Below are 16686 nucleotides of genomic sequence, written 5' to 3'. Positions count from 1 at the left end.
AAAAAAAAACTTGACTATACAGAAATAGATTTTAAGAAATCTAGTCATTTGGAACAGAAGGAAAAAAACATTTCTTGGCCTACTTTAAAAAGAAATTTTTGTGTGTTTTGTTTGTTTGTTTGTTTTTACTTTGACTTCAGTGGTTTATTGGCATCCATTCAAGCCATTTCAACACAACCATGTGATTCACGTGCCATCCAAAGTGTACAGATCAAAGTACTTTCAAAGAAACCCAAGGAGCAGGATTATCCATTTGATCACTTTCTGTTTAAGGGAGAGTCACCACTTTGTTCCTACTATGAATCCAGCTTTTGTGCTGTTGTCGTTATTGAAGCTGAGAGAGGACCAGGAAGGAATGAACCATGGCCTTTGAGGCAATGGTAAGTGTTGGAAAAATAATCTATATTTGTTGAGATTTTAGACAGAAGATGTAGCAGAACCATACAGTTAGGGAGTCAAGGATGCCCTTTCTCCCAGAGAGAATGCTACCCTACTGAGGATCCAAGGGGAAAGAGTCACACTTGCAAAGCCCATCTCAATGGTGATATAAAGGGAGAAATCCAGTGACCTTTCATGATTCCTTTCCCTCAAGTTTATAATTAGGGAAACACTAACATGGTTAAAAGAAAGGACAATGTGAAAAAACGAAGTCTTATTGGTAAAAATGACCATTCTTTCCTAGGGGACTCTCACAATGCGCTCAACCTCTTCATGAGTTTTCTGCTGTCTGATTTTTTCCCCATACTCAGATAGCTTTGTATTGTGCTCTACGTTGGGTGGCAGAATTTAATAGGAATGTTGGCAACGAAGAATGCATTCAGGGGAAAGGAGAAGGAAGCAAACATTTTTTGAAAAATATTACAACTGTGAAGTGTCTGGTGAGAGTTTCATGTGAAGAATCATTGAGATTATAGAAGATATTTAGCCGAGAGAAGACTATATGGGATAGTACTTCTGTGTGGAAGAGAAAAAAGACATCTTGTGTAACCTCTCAAGACAGAACTAGGACTAAGATTCAGCATAATAGGAAGAAAATTTCTGTTTACTTTAAGGGGAAAAAATTAGAGTTGTGTAACATTTGAACATGCTGTATAAATAAAGAGTAAGCTTTTCAGTGCTGGAAATATTTTAATAAAAGCTAGATGACTCCTTGTCAGGGGTGCTGCTAAGGGAATGTCTGCTTGAGATAATTGAACAATATTTCCAACACAAAGGGTCTATGATTCCCTAAGTACTACTCAGCACGGGCAATTCTGATTAAAGTTCTTCAAAATAAACAAGCTGACCCCAAATCAACAAATTTACACAAAATCACCTTTAAAGTAGAATTATTCATTTATTCATCAGTTAATCATATAGTTCTTTGAGCCCCTACGCCTGTATGATTTTAGGCACTGCACAACAGTGACAGGAAAGTGGATACAGGCCCTGCCTTTATGGCACTTGAGTTCTTTGGGAGGTACCACACATTACACATTTTTACCAATAATACAGAAGCTAATTTTAGACTGTGATAAATTCGATAAAGAATATAAAAATGCAGTAACAGGATAGAGAGTCGAGCAGGCAGCTACGTTAGCCAAAGTGAGCAGAGAGGGCCGCCCTCTGAAAATGTCATTTGGGCTTAAGACCAGAATGAATAGGAAACCCCAGCCACGCCTAGTTCAGGCAGAGGAAAGAGCAAGTGGAAGGGCTCCGGGGGCAGAAAGGATCTTGATCCGGAAATAGAATGAGGGCCAAGTGTCCTTGTGATGTAGGGTCAGAGAGAAAGGCGGGGTCCGTGTCATACAGGACCGTGTAGCCCATGGTGAGGCATTTAGATTCTACTCTTATTTCAGTGGAAAGCTACCAGAAAGTGATAAGTGGGAGAGTGATATGGTCTAATTTGCTTTTTAAAATTACTCTGGCTGTTGTGTAGAAAATGGGTGTCAGGAGTCAAGGGTGTAAGCAGGAGGTCTAGTTAGAGTCTATCACCGTAGTCTAGGTGAGAACTAATGAGGGCTCAGGAAGTAGCATCATTCAAGTAGCCTGTTGGCTATTCTTCAGGCATTTGGACATACCATCCATCTCAACGGTGTTCAAAATGGAAATTGAACAGTGTGTGTGTGTAGATATATATATGTACATTACACCTTGAGGAGTATACACGTATTATTTTTAAAACTGAGAACAGACATTGAATAGAAAGCAATCTTTGATACCCAAGTATGGATCAAACTGATGAAGAATTTAACAAAAAACAGAAAAACACATCAGTTTTCATTGTATTTGCTTCAAAAACACTTTCCCAGTTTTCCAAGGAAAGTGAAAAATCCATTGTGTCTAGTCACATAATTAGATCTAAATGACAATGAAATTGGTGTTTATGACACCTGCAGGGACGAACTTTCTTCTCCAGCTGTGAGAAGACAACGTGGGAACAAACTACAGACTGAATCTGGCCACCTCCTCATGGCCCCATAGAGCCGCACAGAGCAATTAACATAACAAGCAATGGGCACCTCCAGGTCAGTTGAACAGGGAGAAATAGAAAGCTAACTTGGAAGTGTGCATTCTCATTGTTTTGTATTTTACTTGAGGGGAAAATATGTTGTTTGGAAACTGCAGGTGATATGACCCACTCAAACCAAGATTTAAACCTTAGTTTTATACGCAGATGGATAAGCCATCAAACACTTGGCTGGAGGTGGAAAATCTTTGCTTAACTCATCAACACTCCCAAGTGTAATCCTACCTGTGTTAAGCAGGGGGAATTCTGTTTTTCTACTGCTATTTGATATTGAGAAATAACATGAGCAGATAAGCTTTATAACAGCACTGGAAATCCCTGTTATTTCTAACAAATGAGAACTGCTGGACTCAATGAGCTGGACTCTAGCTCATGGTCAGTGTGTGTGATGACCAAGGTAATGTGGCAGAACCTGGATCATTCAGAAAGAGCTGAGCAAGAAAGCAGAGCAGTTGACACAAACAACAGGGAAAGGGGTGGGTAGGGAATGAAACCAATGAGATAAAGAAACTAGCCAGCACCCAAATTTTCAAAATTATTCCTTTACTGTATTTTTCAATGCATTTCAATATGACATTAACTCAGGAGAGGTGCCTTTCCTAAAGGCTCTGTGCTCACACAGATCATCCTCAATGTGGTCTTGACCCTTGTCTTGAAAGCTCCTTCCCTCCCATTCCACTGTTAAAACTTTACGAAGAACTGTTATCTTTTCATGTCTGTTGAGTGGTTTCAGCTTGGGAGCTGTTCAAAACACCTCTCCCTTCCTTCTCTGTCTTGCAACCCTTGTGGCACCAAAGCTTCAATATGGCCCCACCCACTCTTTTCTTGTTCACATTTCTGACATTTTTCCAAAAAACCGTTGGGAATTCTAGTCAACAGTGAGGATGGTAGTGCAGCCACGTGAGAGAGAAGCTCCTGCACCCAGAGATAGTCACCCTTTTTATGGCTAATTCCTACGTGATTATTATGTAGTGTTTGGGAAAGAAATTTGTCATAGAAGTAAACATCTGTGTGCATATACACATGCCTGTGTGTATGCATGTGTAGACACTTCTAACACACACATGTTCTAAAAAAAAGAGTTGGAATAATATAGCCATTGGTAAACTGTCAATGGCTATCAACATACTCGTTGTTTAAACTGGGTTTATAATCCAATTCAACTGTAAACCATAATCACAGGATAGCAATATAGTATACTGATGAAGAGCACAATCTTAGGACCCAGACTGCCTGGATTTGCACCTCGCTTCACTTTTAATTTGTCGTGTGACCTTAAGTAAGCTAGTTAAAATCTCTGTGCCTCAGGTTTCCCATTTGGTGTGACAGTATTACTTACTTATAGTTTTTTTGTGAAGATGAAATGAGTTAATACCTGAAAAAAATGCTTAAAACATTTCACGGTACGCAGTAATCGCTATGGAGGTGTTTGCTATCATCATCATCACCATCATCATCATAGTTGTCACCATCATTATGACCTTCCAAAATCAAGAAACAAGCTATAAAATATTATGCCAATATCAGCTATTATTATAAAAGAGAAATACTTGTCTTCAAAGATTTCTTGTCATTCAATTCAATTACAAACCATTTATTCTTTCAATGTTTTTAAGTGCTTACTATGTGCTAAGCACTGTTTATGTACCCGGTACTACAGACTGTAATAAGCAAGACAGACAAGATCTCTGGTCCTTTGTAGCTTACATCCTAGAGGACTGGGCACTAGGTGTGGTTCATGTGCCAAGAACCGTTTAAATAAGATTCAGTGTTAAGGAACAAAGAAAACAGTTTTCTCTGTTTATAGGCAAGAGATTAATGTGCCAATGTCCTTTAGAGCTTTGTCCTGATCGCATCATTCCTTTGCAAATATATCACTTCTGTTTTATAAGCCACTAGAAGACTTTATATTCTTTATATTATTGATTTTCCTCAAATTGGTCAGTTTCTTTTACAAGATGCCTGATCAGAAGGAGAGGGCACTATTAGGCTCCCTCACTGTACACGGTAACTCCTTTGACCCTCGAAGACAAGAGAATGTGAACAGTATGCTTGAGCTTTGAAAAATTCCTTAGCAGCTGTCTCAGTCATTTTGGGCTGCTAGAAGTGAATACCATAGATTGGGTGACTCATAAACAACATAAATTTATTTCTCATTGTTTTGGAAGCTGGGAGAGCCAACATCGAGACACCAGTCGATCCGGTGTCTAGTGAGGACCTGACTCCCTGTTAATAGACAGTCGTCTTCTTTTTGTGTTCTCACATGGCAGAAGGGGCAAGGGAGCACTCTGTGGCATCTTTTATAAAGGCCCTAATCCCAATCATGAGGGCTCCTCCCTCTTGATCTAATCACCTCCCAAAGGCCCCACTTCCTAATACCATCACATTGAGGGTTAAGATTTCAAAATATGTATTTTAGGGGGACACAAACATTCAATCGGTAATAGCAGATTGTTTTCAAACACAAAGAGAAGGGAATGTCAAATCAATCTCCATTTTAATTTGACGTTCACTGAGAAATCTCAGCACAAACTATACACAAAGAAGGCTGACCCTGGCAAAAAGATCTAACACCAAGTGCATGTGCATGGGTGTGATAAATCAAGATATTGAAACTTAGAATCAGTCTATGACACTTAACTGAAGTCCAATGGTCTGGGTTCTAATCTTGCGCAATCTGTGGGAAAGTCATCAAACCTCACAGGACCTAGCTTCCTCTTCTGTAAAATGGGACAAGAATTCCTACCTTGTTTATCTCGTAGGTAAGACCCAAATAAAACAGCATTATAGAATATAAAGTCTAAATAATGGTCTTGATCCTGGGGCATGGCCCATGTAGGAGGGATGACCTGCAGAAGACCATATTAATCAGGGTTCACCCGGAGAAGCAAAACCATTAGCAATTTGTTCCAGGGAATTGGCCTTGTGCAATTGTGGGAGCTGGATAAATGGTTTCTGTAAAGCTGTTGTCTCCACATCTGATGCTAGAGCTTGATGTCCACAGGGCAGGCAGTCAGGAAAAGATGGCTATAAAGTAAAGGATATCAAGGGCAGGCTGGAAGCCCATAGGCACAAGCTGAAATCCCTCAAGGGTAGATAAAACCTGTGTCTGACTTGGCGATGGACAGAAGCTGGACCCTTCATCACAGAGCTAAACACACATACACCTGGCCCACGGGTCAGAGAAACTGAAGCAGCGTCCAGGGGAAGCAGAGCAGTTGCAGGCCCAGCTGCTGTTTCACACCAATCATGAAATGACGCAGCAGATCAGCAACATGTGTGAGCTATAAGATGGCTGCTGCTTCCCTTCAGTCCTCCAAATCTCCCAAGAATATTCCTAGTGGTTTCTCCGTCACCAGAAACATATGAGAAAGTGAATTCTGGGAAATATAGTTCACCCTCGCCAAAGAGACACACTAAGAAACCATCACAAATCCCCGGATTACAATTGGGAAATTGACATAGCAATTTTCACATTCTTATCTGCACGAATGTCACTAGGTTCTAAAGCACTAGCACCGCAGTGGTTAAGAGCAAGAACTTTAGAATCTCCCTCAGCCAAGTTCAAATCCAATGTTTACCACTTTCTTGTTTGGGGACGTTAAGCAAGCAAATTATTTAACTCTCCAAGCCTCAGTTTCCTCATCTATAAAATTGGGATTATAATACATGCCTCATCCTTCAGATCAAAGATTAGGGAGATGATACAAGTAAAATGCTAGAATAGTGCTTATTACATAGTCAGTGCTCAGTAAGTGATGACTATTATTCTAATGACCACTCACCATCATCTCTTAAGGCCTAACTACATTAGAATCAAACGTGAAAAGATTCCTGGAGATCTCTTTCCTCTGCTCAGCCACAGTGCATGCTTAAGGGGAGTGCAAAAGAAGTGTTAAGGACATTCTTGAGGCAAACCAGAATGGAATCAATTTATACATCAAATCATAGAGGCTGGCTATTTCCATATTTTCCTAGCTGTTGGAGATATTTACTGAAAGAACATTGGTATTTTCAAGGATTATGCTTCCAAGTTGACTTGCACAGTGGGTTCATCAGAAAAAGCATTTAATAGGCAAGGCAAATTATGCTGGACGATATATGCCAAGAAATAGAGCTATGAGTAGGGACTCATACTCTGGGGACAGACTGCCTGGGTTCAAATCCTGGCTCCATCATTTATTGTGCTTAAGCAAGCTATATAAACTCTATTTCACGCTGTACATCTGTAAGATGGAAGTAACACTAGCATCTGTGTTATAGAGTCACTGTGAAAACTGAGTTAAAATATATAAAATGTTTAGAATAGTAAGCATAGTAATCATCAGGTAAGTGCTTGCTATAATCATCATCATCATCATTGTTGTCGTCATCATCGTTGTCATCACCCACAGATCTCTCATTTTCTTTCAGCGAGGAAACCGGAACCTATAAACTTGGGTCTCTCCACACCCAACATGAAGCATAAAAGCAAGCAAAGCAAACTTGACCTCCACCCAAGGACTAGCATTCAACTCGCTAACACCTGTATTCCTACTTATTATAATCTACCTGCTCCTTTTGCCTTGGCAGCCTTCTCTGGGTTTGACTCCTCACCTGCCCAGACCTGGGGAATCGATCAGTTCTTCATTTTTAGCTGGATTTTAAGACCTCCTTCCTGGCCAGCTGCAGCCAGCTCCCACTCAAACCCCAGAGTAATAGTCCGTTAGAAATGACTTCTATGACACCCTTGTGCCTAAAAAGAATTGGTGAAATAGTTTTTGATTACTTCTTTTAACAAGTCAAAATAATGGACTATTTCACAATCTCATTGTCCTAACAAGAATGCAATTCTTTAAGCTCTTCGTTCACCCAATGGAAAGCCTCGGATGATTGAAAACTGAGCCCTGTTGCTCTATAAAGACCAGAGCTTTTCTCAAATGTTTGCTTTTCCACACTTGCACCTGCACTTCACCACGATAATAAAGCCTAAAGAAGTTTAAGGAGAGATGTGCCTAATTCAGAACACAGACGCTTAAGGAAAGATTTCTGTTTTTAAAAGAGATTTCTATAAATGATTTAGCAAATCTGTGCATATAACCTGTCCAAAGTGCTAACACACTTTGCTTCAAGCAGCCAATTTTGCAGGCAAAGCTCTGGTTTTCTCGTTCCTTCTGTGAGCTGTGGCTGTCATTTCCTCATGGCCCAGCCCTCAGTGATGCACGAACCAGAGATGTATTTCTCATTTGTGCATAAAAGTGGTTTCCTTGAATTATGAGTCCCAAAGTTCCAAGACACTTACAGTCTGGGTGGCCACACAGGTATAAGCGCATAAAAGTCTGTTCTTAGCATGGCTGAAGGAGTGAACGTTTTCACTCCAAACAACTCATCTCTCTGGGAACATGCTACGCAGCACTCCGTCAGGGAGAGGCATATTTGTGGTCATCATGTACTACAGTAATGGTACAAGGAGACACACACCAAGAGAAGTTAGAAAATCAAAGAGCAAAATAAATCCCGCTCTTTATACGATAGGATCCTTTAGCTCCCCTCCCCACCCCACCCTCCTCTGGAAAACATCTTAGCTCCTCGGAATTCAAAAGAAATGCCAAAGGGGAGGTTGTGTCTGTGAATTCAACCATAAGCCCAATAGTATCAGAAGTTAAAATCTACACTTTCAAAGAGAGTAAAAAATGAATAAAGATTTTTTGAAAAAGAGCCTCAACTTTTGATTAATTGCACAAAATAAAGACTCCTCTAGAGGCGAAAGTTTTCAACCTTTTCAGACTTGGCGAAGGGAGGCTCCCGTTGGCCATGCAGGGGTGCTGGAGTGGTATGTGTGCATGAGGATCTGATCCCGGAGGAGAGCGAGTCAGCATAGCCCCGCAGCAGGGCCCAGGCCTTGCCCAGAGACTGAGGACCACCAAGGGGTCACCTCTGCTCCACTGGAACAGAGGAAGAAAGCAGAAAGGAATGTGGCCCTCTGGAACTAATGCAAGTTCTTCAGATTCAGGAGATCCATTTTCTCTTCTGAGTGATTCCTGGGGCCCCGGAAACTTGTTCTTCTAAAAGCCAAAAGAACCCTTAAAAGGCTATAACTATTCTCCTGGAAAATTTAACTCAAATTGGAAGCATCCAGTTTCCTATAAGCAGTATGTCTTATGCTCCTTTTTCCTCCTATGTACCTAGGAAAAGAATTATTATTGATTATAAAATACACATTTGCCTATTAAAACAAGGCTGCTAAACTGAGCAATGTTATGACAAGTCATTATGAATGCATGAATTTGATTCCGTTATAAGTGTGCTTGAACTAAAATTGTCTACAGATGTATTTCTGATTATAGAGTAGATACACCCCTAAAGAGTTGCCAGGAAATCTTTGAAAACAGAAATGTATCTTTAGAGTGCTGGGGGAGCTCATTATTTCCAAGAGTGCGGAGATGAATTATTTAAAGAAACAATGTGCATTTACGGGGAGGCCTAATGGTGAAGGATATGAAAGAGATATATGACACGATCTTTGCCCTCAATCAGATTCCAATTCAGAGAATTGTTTCAAGAATTTAGATTTTCATTTATTGAATTTTCTTAAAGCGAGACCACCTGTACAATATATAGCATCGAGATGTCTCAGTCTCACCTTGTGCCAGTGCAGCAGACTGCAGTAACGCCCTGCAGTGAGGTATTGCTCCTTAGAGCTTGGACGGTCCTGAGCTTTAGACATCTTGGGTCATCCAACTTGCAAAGGTGATCTGCCTAGGATTGAGCAGCCGCTAAGGAAAGTCCAGAAGCCGTTCCTTCTTCTTCTTCCATTGTCTTCTCATGACATAACTGTCCTTTCTTCACTCATCATATGTACACAAACCTCTGGACACACATATCTCACACAGTTTCCCATGTCTTGGGGTACACTTCTCAGTTATCTCAGGACTTCCACAGTGAGGCCTCATTGGAATGAGCTCAGTGTCAGCAGCCCGATGTCCAGGTGCTCATGGACTTTATCCTTCCTCCTACCCAGAGGAGAATCAGAGGCAAGATGGGAGGGCTCTCTGACCCCTCAAATAACACCATGTAAGCAGCCTGAATCCATCTATGCCTAGATTCTACCCTATCTTGAACAAAATGAGAACAAACCCATCTCAGCACAGCTGTAGAGACTCTGCACTCTGTTGGTTCAGTTCATAAAGATGAAAAAGTGCCGATGGCTGAAAGGACCCTGGAGGTCGCCTGGCCCTGGTTTAGCAAAGGACTGTTGGTGGTTTAATGGCAGTAAGTGAATCAGGAATAAGCTGTTCTCAGAACCCAGGGAAAGTTAGAGCCCCATAGGTTCATCGCTCTACGAACAGTTAAATGTTCCTAAGGTAACATGTCTGCCTCTCGATTCTGTGTCATTAGGGTCACCTCCTCCTCCACATGCCTTCTTCTCTTGGCTTCTGTGATACCACGGTCTCCCGGTTTTTATCTGTCTCTACTAACAGCAGCAGCAGCAACAAAAATAGTTGTTGTAAGTTAGAATGATAACTTCCATGTATCGAGTGTTTTCTCTGTACAGACATAGTGCTGCTAAGCATGTTTCCACAAGTGCATTGTCTCAAGCCCTGAGTCCTGACTTCCCCCTTTACTCTCCCTCCTTATTTCCCCGTGGATTCAGAAACCTTCTAGGAGCTAATCATTCCCAAACTGCTATTGCCAGCATAGACCTCTTGTTTGTATTCCAGACCCACAATCTAAATGCCTGGTGGGCCTCTTCTCAAATATTTCTTAGGCGTCTCAAAGCGAACTTTTAATTTTTCCTCATACAGCAGCCACTCCTCCGATGCCCCCAGCTCAGTAAATGGCACCGTAAGGACCAGAATATAGGGGTCATTCTGACACCTCCACCCCTCAACTGTTATACTCAGTCCATCCCCAACCTTGTCAATACTGCCTCCACAATGGAGCCAAACCTGCCACCTCCCCCCCTCTCCATGGGCACCTCTCCCACACAGATCAACGCCATTGCCTCATAACCATCCTTCCAGCTTTCATTCTTGCCCAATGCCAAGCCATCCTCCACAAAGCAGTCAGCATAATCTTTTCAAAACCAAATGGTTCTTGCCTACTCAAACCCTTCCTGTGGCTTCACATGGCACTCAGGATAAAAGTTGAAAATCACGTGGCCTCTGCCCACCTCTACAAACCCACCTCTTACCGGCTCACTCTCCCTCACTCTGCTTCAGCCAGCGTTAGTCATTTCCCCTAACACCCCAAGACCATCCCTACCTCAGAACTCTCCCACAGGTTGCTCTCTTTGCTCTCTTGATGTTGGCCTCCCTCCTAGTCTAACCCCATGATGAATGTCCACTAGCTCAATCCCATATCCACAGCACTAGCACAATGCCTGGCATATAGGTATTGGGTAAACATTTGCTGAATACATGAATACGAATATTCAGCACATATCTTTCGAAGGTCTATCATGTGCCAAGATGGTGATAGATATGTGGAACTCTCCATCGGGAAGATTCTGCACCCAATTCTGTCACCAACTATTTGCCCTCTGGATCTCAGGGGTGGGTTTGGAAGCGTTTAACCGTTTTTCCAAATTGTTTTTTTTCTTTTGTTACATTAAGAAGAAGCCATCACCAACCACCCTGAACCAGACCCAGCCTCACTGGAGAGCCACACCTGTGACCTGTACCTTATTTTTAGTGCTAAGGTCTCTCCAGGAGGAGCTGAGGCCTTATTACCGTAACCTGCAGCGTATGTGGAAGCATGTTTTCCAACTGAGCCTGCGCAAGAGGATACTCACCTCTCCCTTTTGAATATTCATTCCCCATCTGAAATAAAAGGTCCCTGCTTCCCTTTGTTCAGGGACGTCATGACTCTGGAAATGAGTCCTCATGGTCTCCTATTTGCTGCAAATATACTTTGTGAGACAACTACTTCTGGTGGAGAGTCTGATTTAACTGCCCTGGAAGTAAACCCACTTTAATTCAATAACAATTCCAGTATGTGGGGTTTTTCCCCACACCAAGCAATTCTCTGACACCAGCTGGGTGTCCTGCTATTCAACTCAATCCTGACACTATCTACCCAGAGACAGTATCAGATTCCACAGGTTAAGGACTCAATCCCACAGGACTGCCCCCACTTCAGATGCCGATCACCAGTCCAGATCGTCACCTGTGCTTCTGACCCACCAGCTATAGATCATGGGTTCCAACAATCCCCTCCTTGGGTTTGATTCATTTCCTAGAGCAGCTCACAGAACTCATGGAAGCATTTTACTTACTAGATTACCAGTGTATTATAAAAGAAATAACTCAGGAATAGCCAAATGGAAGAGAGGCATAGGGCAAGGTCTGTGGGAAGAGGAGAGGAGCTTCTACGCCCCCTGTGGGCACACCATTCTCCCCAAATTTCCACGTATTCACCAACCTGAAAGCTCTATGAACCCTGTCCTTTTGGGTTTTTATGGAGGCTCCACTATATAGTCATGATTTAATTAAATCATTAGCCATTGGCAATCAATTCAACCTCCAGCCCCACTCCCCTCCCCAGAGGTTAAGGGGCAGGACTGAAGTCCCAACCTAATAATCACATGGTTGGGTGTCGTGTCCCCCCCCGCCCCCCCCCACAACCAGCCCCCATCCTTAAGTTACTAGGGCTTTCCAAAAGTCACCTCATTAATATAACAAAAGACACCTTCATCTTTCCCATCACTTAGGAAATTCCAAGGGTTTTAGGAACTCTGTACCAAATAAATATTTCTTCTTATTATTATAAATCACAATATTACAATAGTTCAGCATGCAATATGGCAGCTGACTTCCCTAAGAGCACGCAAGTAAGAGAGCAAGAGAGCAAGATCTAATTTCAACAGTGTAGTCCCATTATTTCTGCCATATCTATTTATTAGAAGGAAGTCTCTAGGTCCAAGAGGAGGGGATTACACCAGGGCATGAATACCAGGAGGCAGGGGTCGCTGGGGGACATCTCAGAGGCTGCCTGCCAGAGTGCCTATCACTCCACGTCAATATGTATAAATCTCTCTCTTTGTTGTTAAAACTGTATGGTATTCTAAGGTAGAAATGAAATAACTGGCTATTTGAACAATTCTCTATTGTTGGCTATAGGATAGTAATATTTTCCCTCTAATTTTGCAATAAACATTCCTGAACACATACATTTTCACACTTATCATTTCTGAATGATCACTGTCTACAAGTGGAATTTCTTGGCCAAAGAATCTGCACAATTTAATTATTCATATATATTGCCAAATTGCCTTCCAAAAACGTTGTACCAGTTTACCTGTCAGTAATTTCTCACTAATAGTTTAAATGCTAAATATTAAAATGTTTTAATATTCTACTTTTCCACTACATAAGAAATTTCGGGATGATGCCCTCTTCTTCTCATGTCCTCTTCCCCAGTGTTCCTTCACTAACTCCCCCACAGGTGTTTGCTGATCAGAAGATGTGACCTCTGTTACTGCATATTTTACTTAATTCCTCCACTCCGTGCAGCTTTTCTTCTTCATCAGAGAGATGTTGCTGAAGGACGTATTAGCTAGGGTAGACTAGGTTATGCTGCAGTAACAAACAAAACTAGAAATCTCAATGGCTTACTCATGAAGATTTGTTTCGTGCTCACACAAAGCCCACTTTAAGTTTTGAACACTCACAGCAGCTTTTCTCTCTATGGTGATTCAGGGCCGCCTGCTTCTATCAGGTGGTTCTACCACCTCAACATGTGGTCTCCTTGGCTGAAGTAGGGGAAGACGAGAAAGCTGAAGGGGTAAGGAAGAGCTTTTAACTAACTCAGCCAGAAAGTGACGTATATCATTTTACTCAAAGTGCAGTGACCAGAACCAGTCACCCAGCCGCCCCCCTACAAAGAGTTTGGTGAACATTCAATTATTAATTAAATTTTTAACTTTACTAAATATTAAATAAATAATACCAATAAACATTTAATATTAATAAATTGTAATAATTGATACTAGTAGACATATATTTTGGTAAATATATAATAATGATAAATATTTAATATCTGTTAAATTATATCCCTGTCACAAAACACAGATAAATATACTTTTATGGATAACAGAGGCCTCTCTCAATGGGCCTGGATATTGTCAGCAAATCGACAACCTTGCCCTGACTTCGGTAAAGTCATATAAAAATATAAAAGTTAAGTTGTGAGTCTGTAACCCTGCATTGCTTCCTACAGTCAGACTCGTGCCACTTCGCTCCACGTGCTGAAATGGCTGTTGCCAGATGATGTATTTTTTAGGTGGACACAACTTGGCACTGGACATTTCCACCTCTCCTGTTTCTAATCATGCATTGCCTATGCATGTCGGGGTCAGGCTTAAAGACTTGCTAGAACTGGATTCAAGATTTACGAGAACGAGATGTAACCAGGCCTCTCCCAGAGGTTTGGGAAGAACAGCTGGAGTCTGGCCCTTTGCATCATGACAAGGACTATTAAAAACTAAAGCAGTTTTTTTTTTGAGATGAATATAAAAAAGCAAAAAGCAATCCAAAGGAATATCAAAGTTATCCTCACAAGGGGCGCCTTTCAAGCAAAAGATTGTACCAGCTCTGGCTCTCTATCCCACCACACTTCAAACTCTTCGTAAATAAGAGGCAGAAATTATTAGGTTTGAACTGTGGGTTTTCCCCCTTGACCTATTCCTGAATGGAGTTGAATCATTCCCACTTAAAGCAGTCACGGGCTGTTTTGTTCTCCAGGACCCACCCTGTGCTGATGTAATGCACCCAGGCTGTGTTTTCCTGATGAGTGTGCTAGGGAGGGTCCTCCCCAGGAGGAGGGAAGCTGTTGCCCAGCGATCCTGGGATACAGGGAGAGAGGAAGCCTAAGAACACAGATGCTGGCAGTGGAAGGGACCGGCAGCTCACGCTGAGCACTGGCGAGCTCACCTCGTCCCTCCTTCTCCCACCCCACTACAACTGCTCCTGCTCCGGCCCATCCCCTCCAAGACTGTGCATCCCCGAGAGCTCATCGCTCATGGCCACAAAGCGCTGGTTTCCTGAAACTGGTTTTCCAGCCACACCTCTCCTCCTGAGCAGCATTAGTTGGTGACGTCGCACCCGGGGTGTGCCTGTAGGCTTCCGGCGCCCAGGCTCCCCTCTGAAGGAAGAGGAAGCAGTTCCAGGGCCTCAAACAGGCAAACCAGGATCTTCTTCAGGCCTTCCCTATGGGCATTCCTGTCGCCCTCAAGAGAGACAGCTTTCTTTAACTGCTTGATTTACTTTTAATGCTGCATTTGTATTTGTGAACATGTCAGGGACACCAGGGCAGAGTGCAAGTTTTAAATGAAATAAGAAATACGAGGGGCCGGACAGGTGGCATAGTGGTTGCATTGGCGAGCCAAAGGGGCCCATGGTTGGCAGGTTTGGATCCCAGGCACTGACCTACACACCACTCACCAAGCCATGCTGTGGCAGCATCCCACAAAAGATAGAGGAAGGGGCCAGCCAGTGGAGCAGTGGTTAAGTGCGCACATTCCGCTTTGGTGGCCAGGGTTCACTGGTTTGGATCCTGGGTGTGAACATGGCACTGCGTGGCAAGCTATGCTGTGGTAGGCGTCCCACATATAGAGTAGAGGAAGATGGGCACACATGTTAGCTCAGGGCCAGTCTTCCTCAGCAAAAAAGGAGGATTGGCAGCAGTTAGCTCAGAGCTAATCTTCCTCAAAAAAAAAAGAAAAGAAAGAAAAAGATCGAGGAAGACTGGCACAGATGTTAGCTCAGGGCCAATTTCCTCACCAAAAAAAAGTATATATATATATATATATATATATATGTATGTATATGTATGTAAGCATTCCATTAATATCCCATTAATATTAATATCCCTACCCACCCCCACACATGCATGAGCACACACACACACAAACACACGACCCACACACATGTGGACACACACAATTCTCCTCGCTCCTAATTCACCTCTTTAGTGCCTTTACTTTTCCTATTGGTTTTCACTGTTTCCTGCTATTTGAGAATTATTTTAATTTAAAGAATTAAATATACAGTTTCTTAAAAAATATGAGAGTGATATCTAAACTTTTTGCATGCAATTTCTTAAACTTTCCAGGGTACTTCATAAAAACTGTAAACAAATTTAGTACTTTGAAGTAGTTTTATTGTCTTTCATATGAAAGCAACTTTAGTGAAAAACCTTACTAAAGATGACATATTCCTAATGGATTGGTGGAAGTGGCATACTTTTTGGGGAGCAAAAATGAGAGAAAGCAGCTTCTTTCTTTGAGAGAGAATAGAAGATATGTATATTGTCCAAAACAAAAAACCATTTTCTGCTTCTCTTTCAGCATCAGTGGACAGCATATTAGCTGGTCATCAAAAATTCGTGTGCAGATGACTAAAATTATAAAAGAATACAGTTCATCTAAAACCATCTTTTTCAGTAGTGAGAATTTGGTCATGAAAATTGAAATCTGATAATACATAAGAGCTTAACAAAATACATCCTGAAAAGTCCTCTAATATTTTGGATTGAAAATTTTCTAACCCCTCTTGTGCCCTCCCCCACCCCAACACACACAATGTTTCTTATTACTAAAGAAGTGGAGGGAAAAAAACCTATTTGAATTTACCAGCCTGAGACTAAAGAAAATTCAGAAATGGACTCTCTCCTTTGCAAAACTTTGCCTCAGGACTCTGCTGCCTCCTACGCACTCCGGGACGCCTGAATGGGCATCTTTCCACCTGATGGGCTTCCCTGCCCGGCTTGCCTCTGGTGCTCCCGGGAGTACAAGGGGCACTGTGGAACCCCAGGCTTTGGCTAGCCTTGATATTGGGATGGTTCCGTGTGACTTGGCTAATGGCATTGGCAGAAACCCAGGTAGTGGGAAGCCAAGCTCTTCTTCTGGAAGAGGATTGTGAAAAAGACAGCGGAGCCACTGCAGGTGGGATAGTCCAGCTCTAGGGTGAGCAACGGCGCTGCCCAGAGCCAAGAGCACGGGACACTCAGCCACCCAAGTGCTTCTGCTTCTTATTTTGTTGCCCTCTCTTCATCTCCCTCATTGCCTTCCTCTGACTTTACTCTCCTGTGCCCTTTGTTTTCTCTCTCTGATTTTCTCTCCCTCCTTTTGTCCCTTATGCCTGCAGGTGGCAGCCATTGGCAGGACTTACTCTGCTGGTGATGCCCACGTATGGACC

At 42.3% G+C, this 16686-nt stretch overlaps 1 long non-coding RNA gene across 1 annotated transcript; it reads left to right on the top strand.

The window, feature by feature from the left end:
- Nucleotides 1-60: 60 nt before the first annotated feature.
- Nucleotides 61-8772, top strand: LOC124230961 (uncharacterized). Its single transcript, XR_006886320.1, has 3 exons — nt 61-380; nt 2379-2507; nt 6923-8772. It is a non-coding gene; the product is annotated as an uncharacterized LOC124230961 (long non-coding RNA).
- Nucleotides 8773-16686: the final 7914 nt, after the last annotated feature.

The sequence above is a fragment of the Equus quagga genome, chromosome 20 (genome assembly GCF_021613505.1).
Source record: "Equus quagga isolate Etosha38 chromosome 20, UCLA_HA_Equagga_1.0, whole genome shotgun sequence".
In the NCBI taxonomy this organism is placed as follows: domain Eukaryota; kingdom Metazoa; phylum Chordata; class Mammalia; order Perissodactyla; family Equidae; genus Equus; species Equus quagga.
Note: the sequence above shows the minus strand (reverse complement) of the source record. Positions and strands in the feature narration are given on the sequence as shown.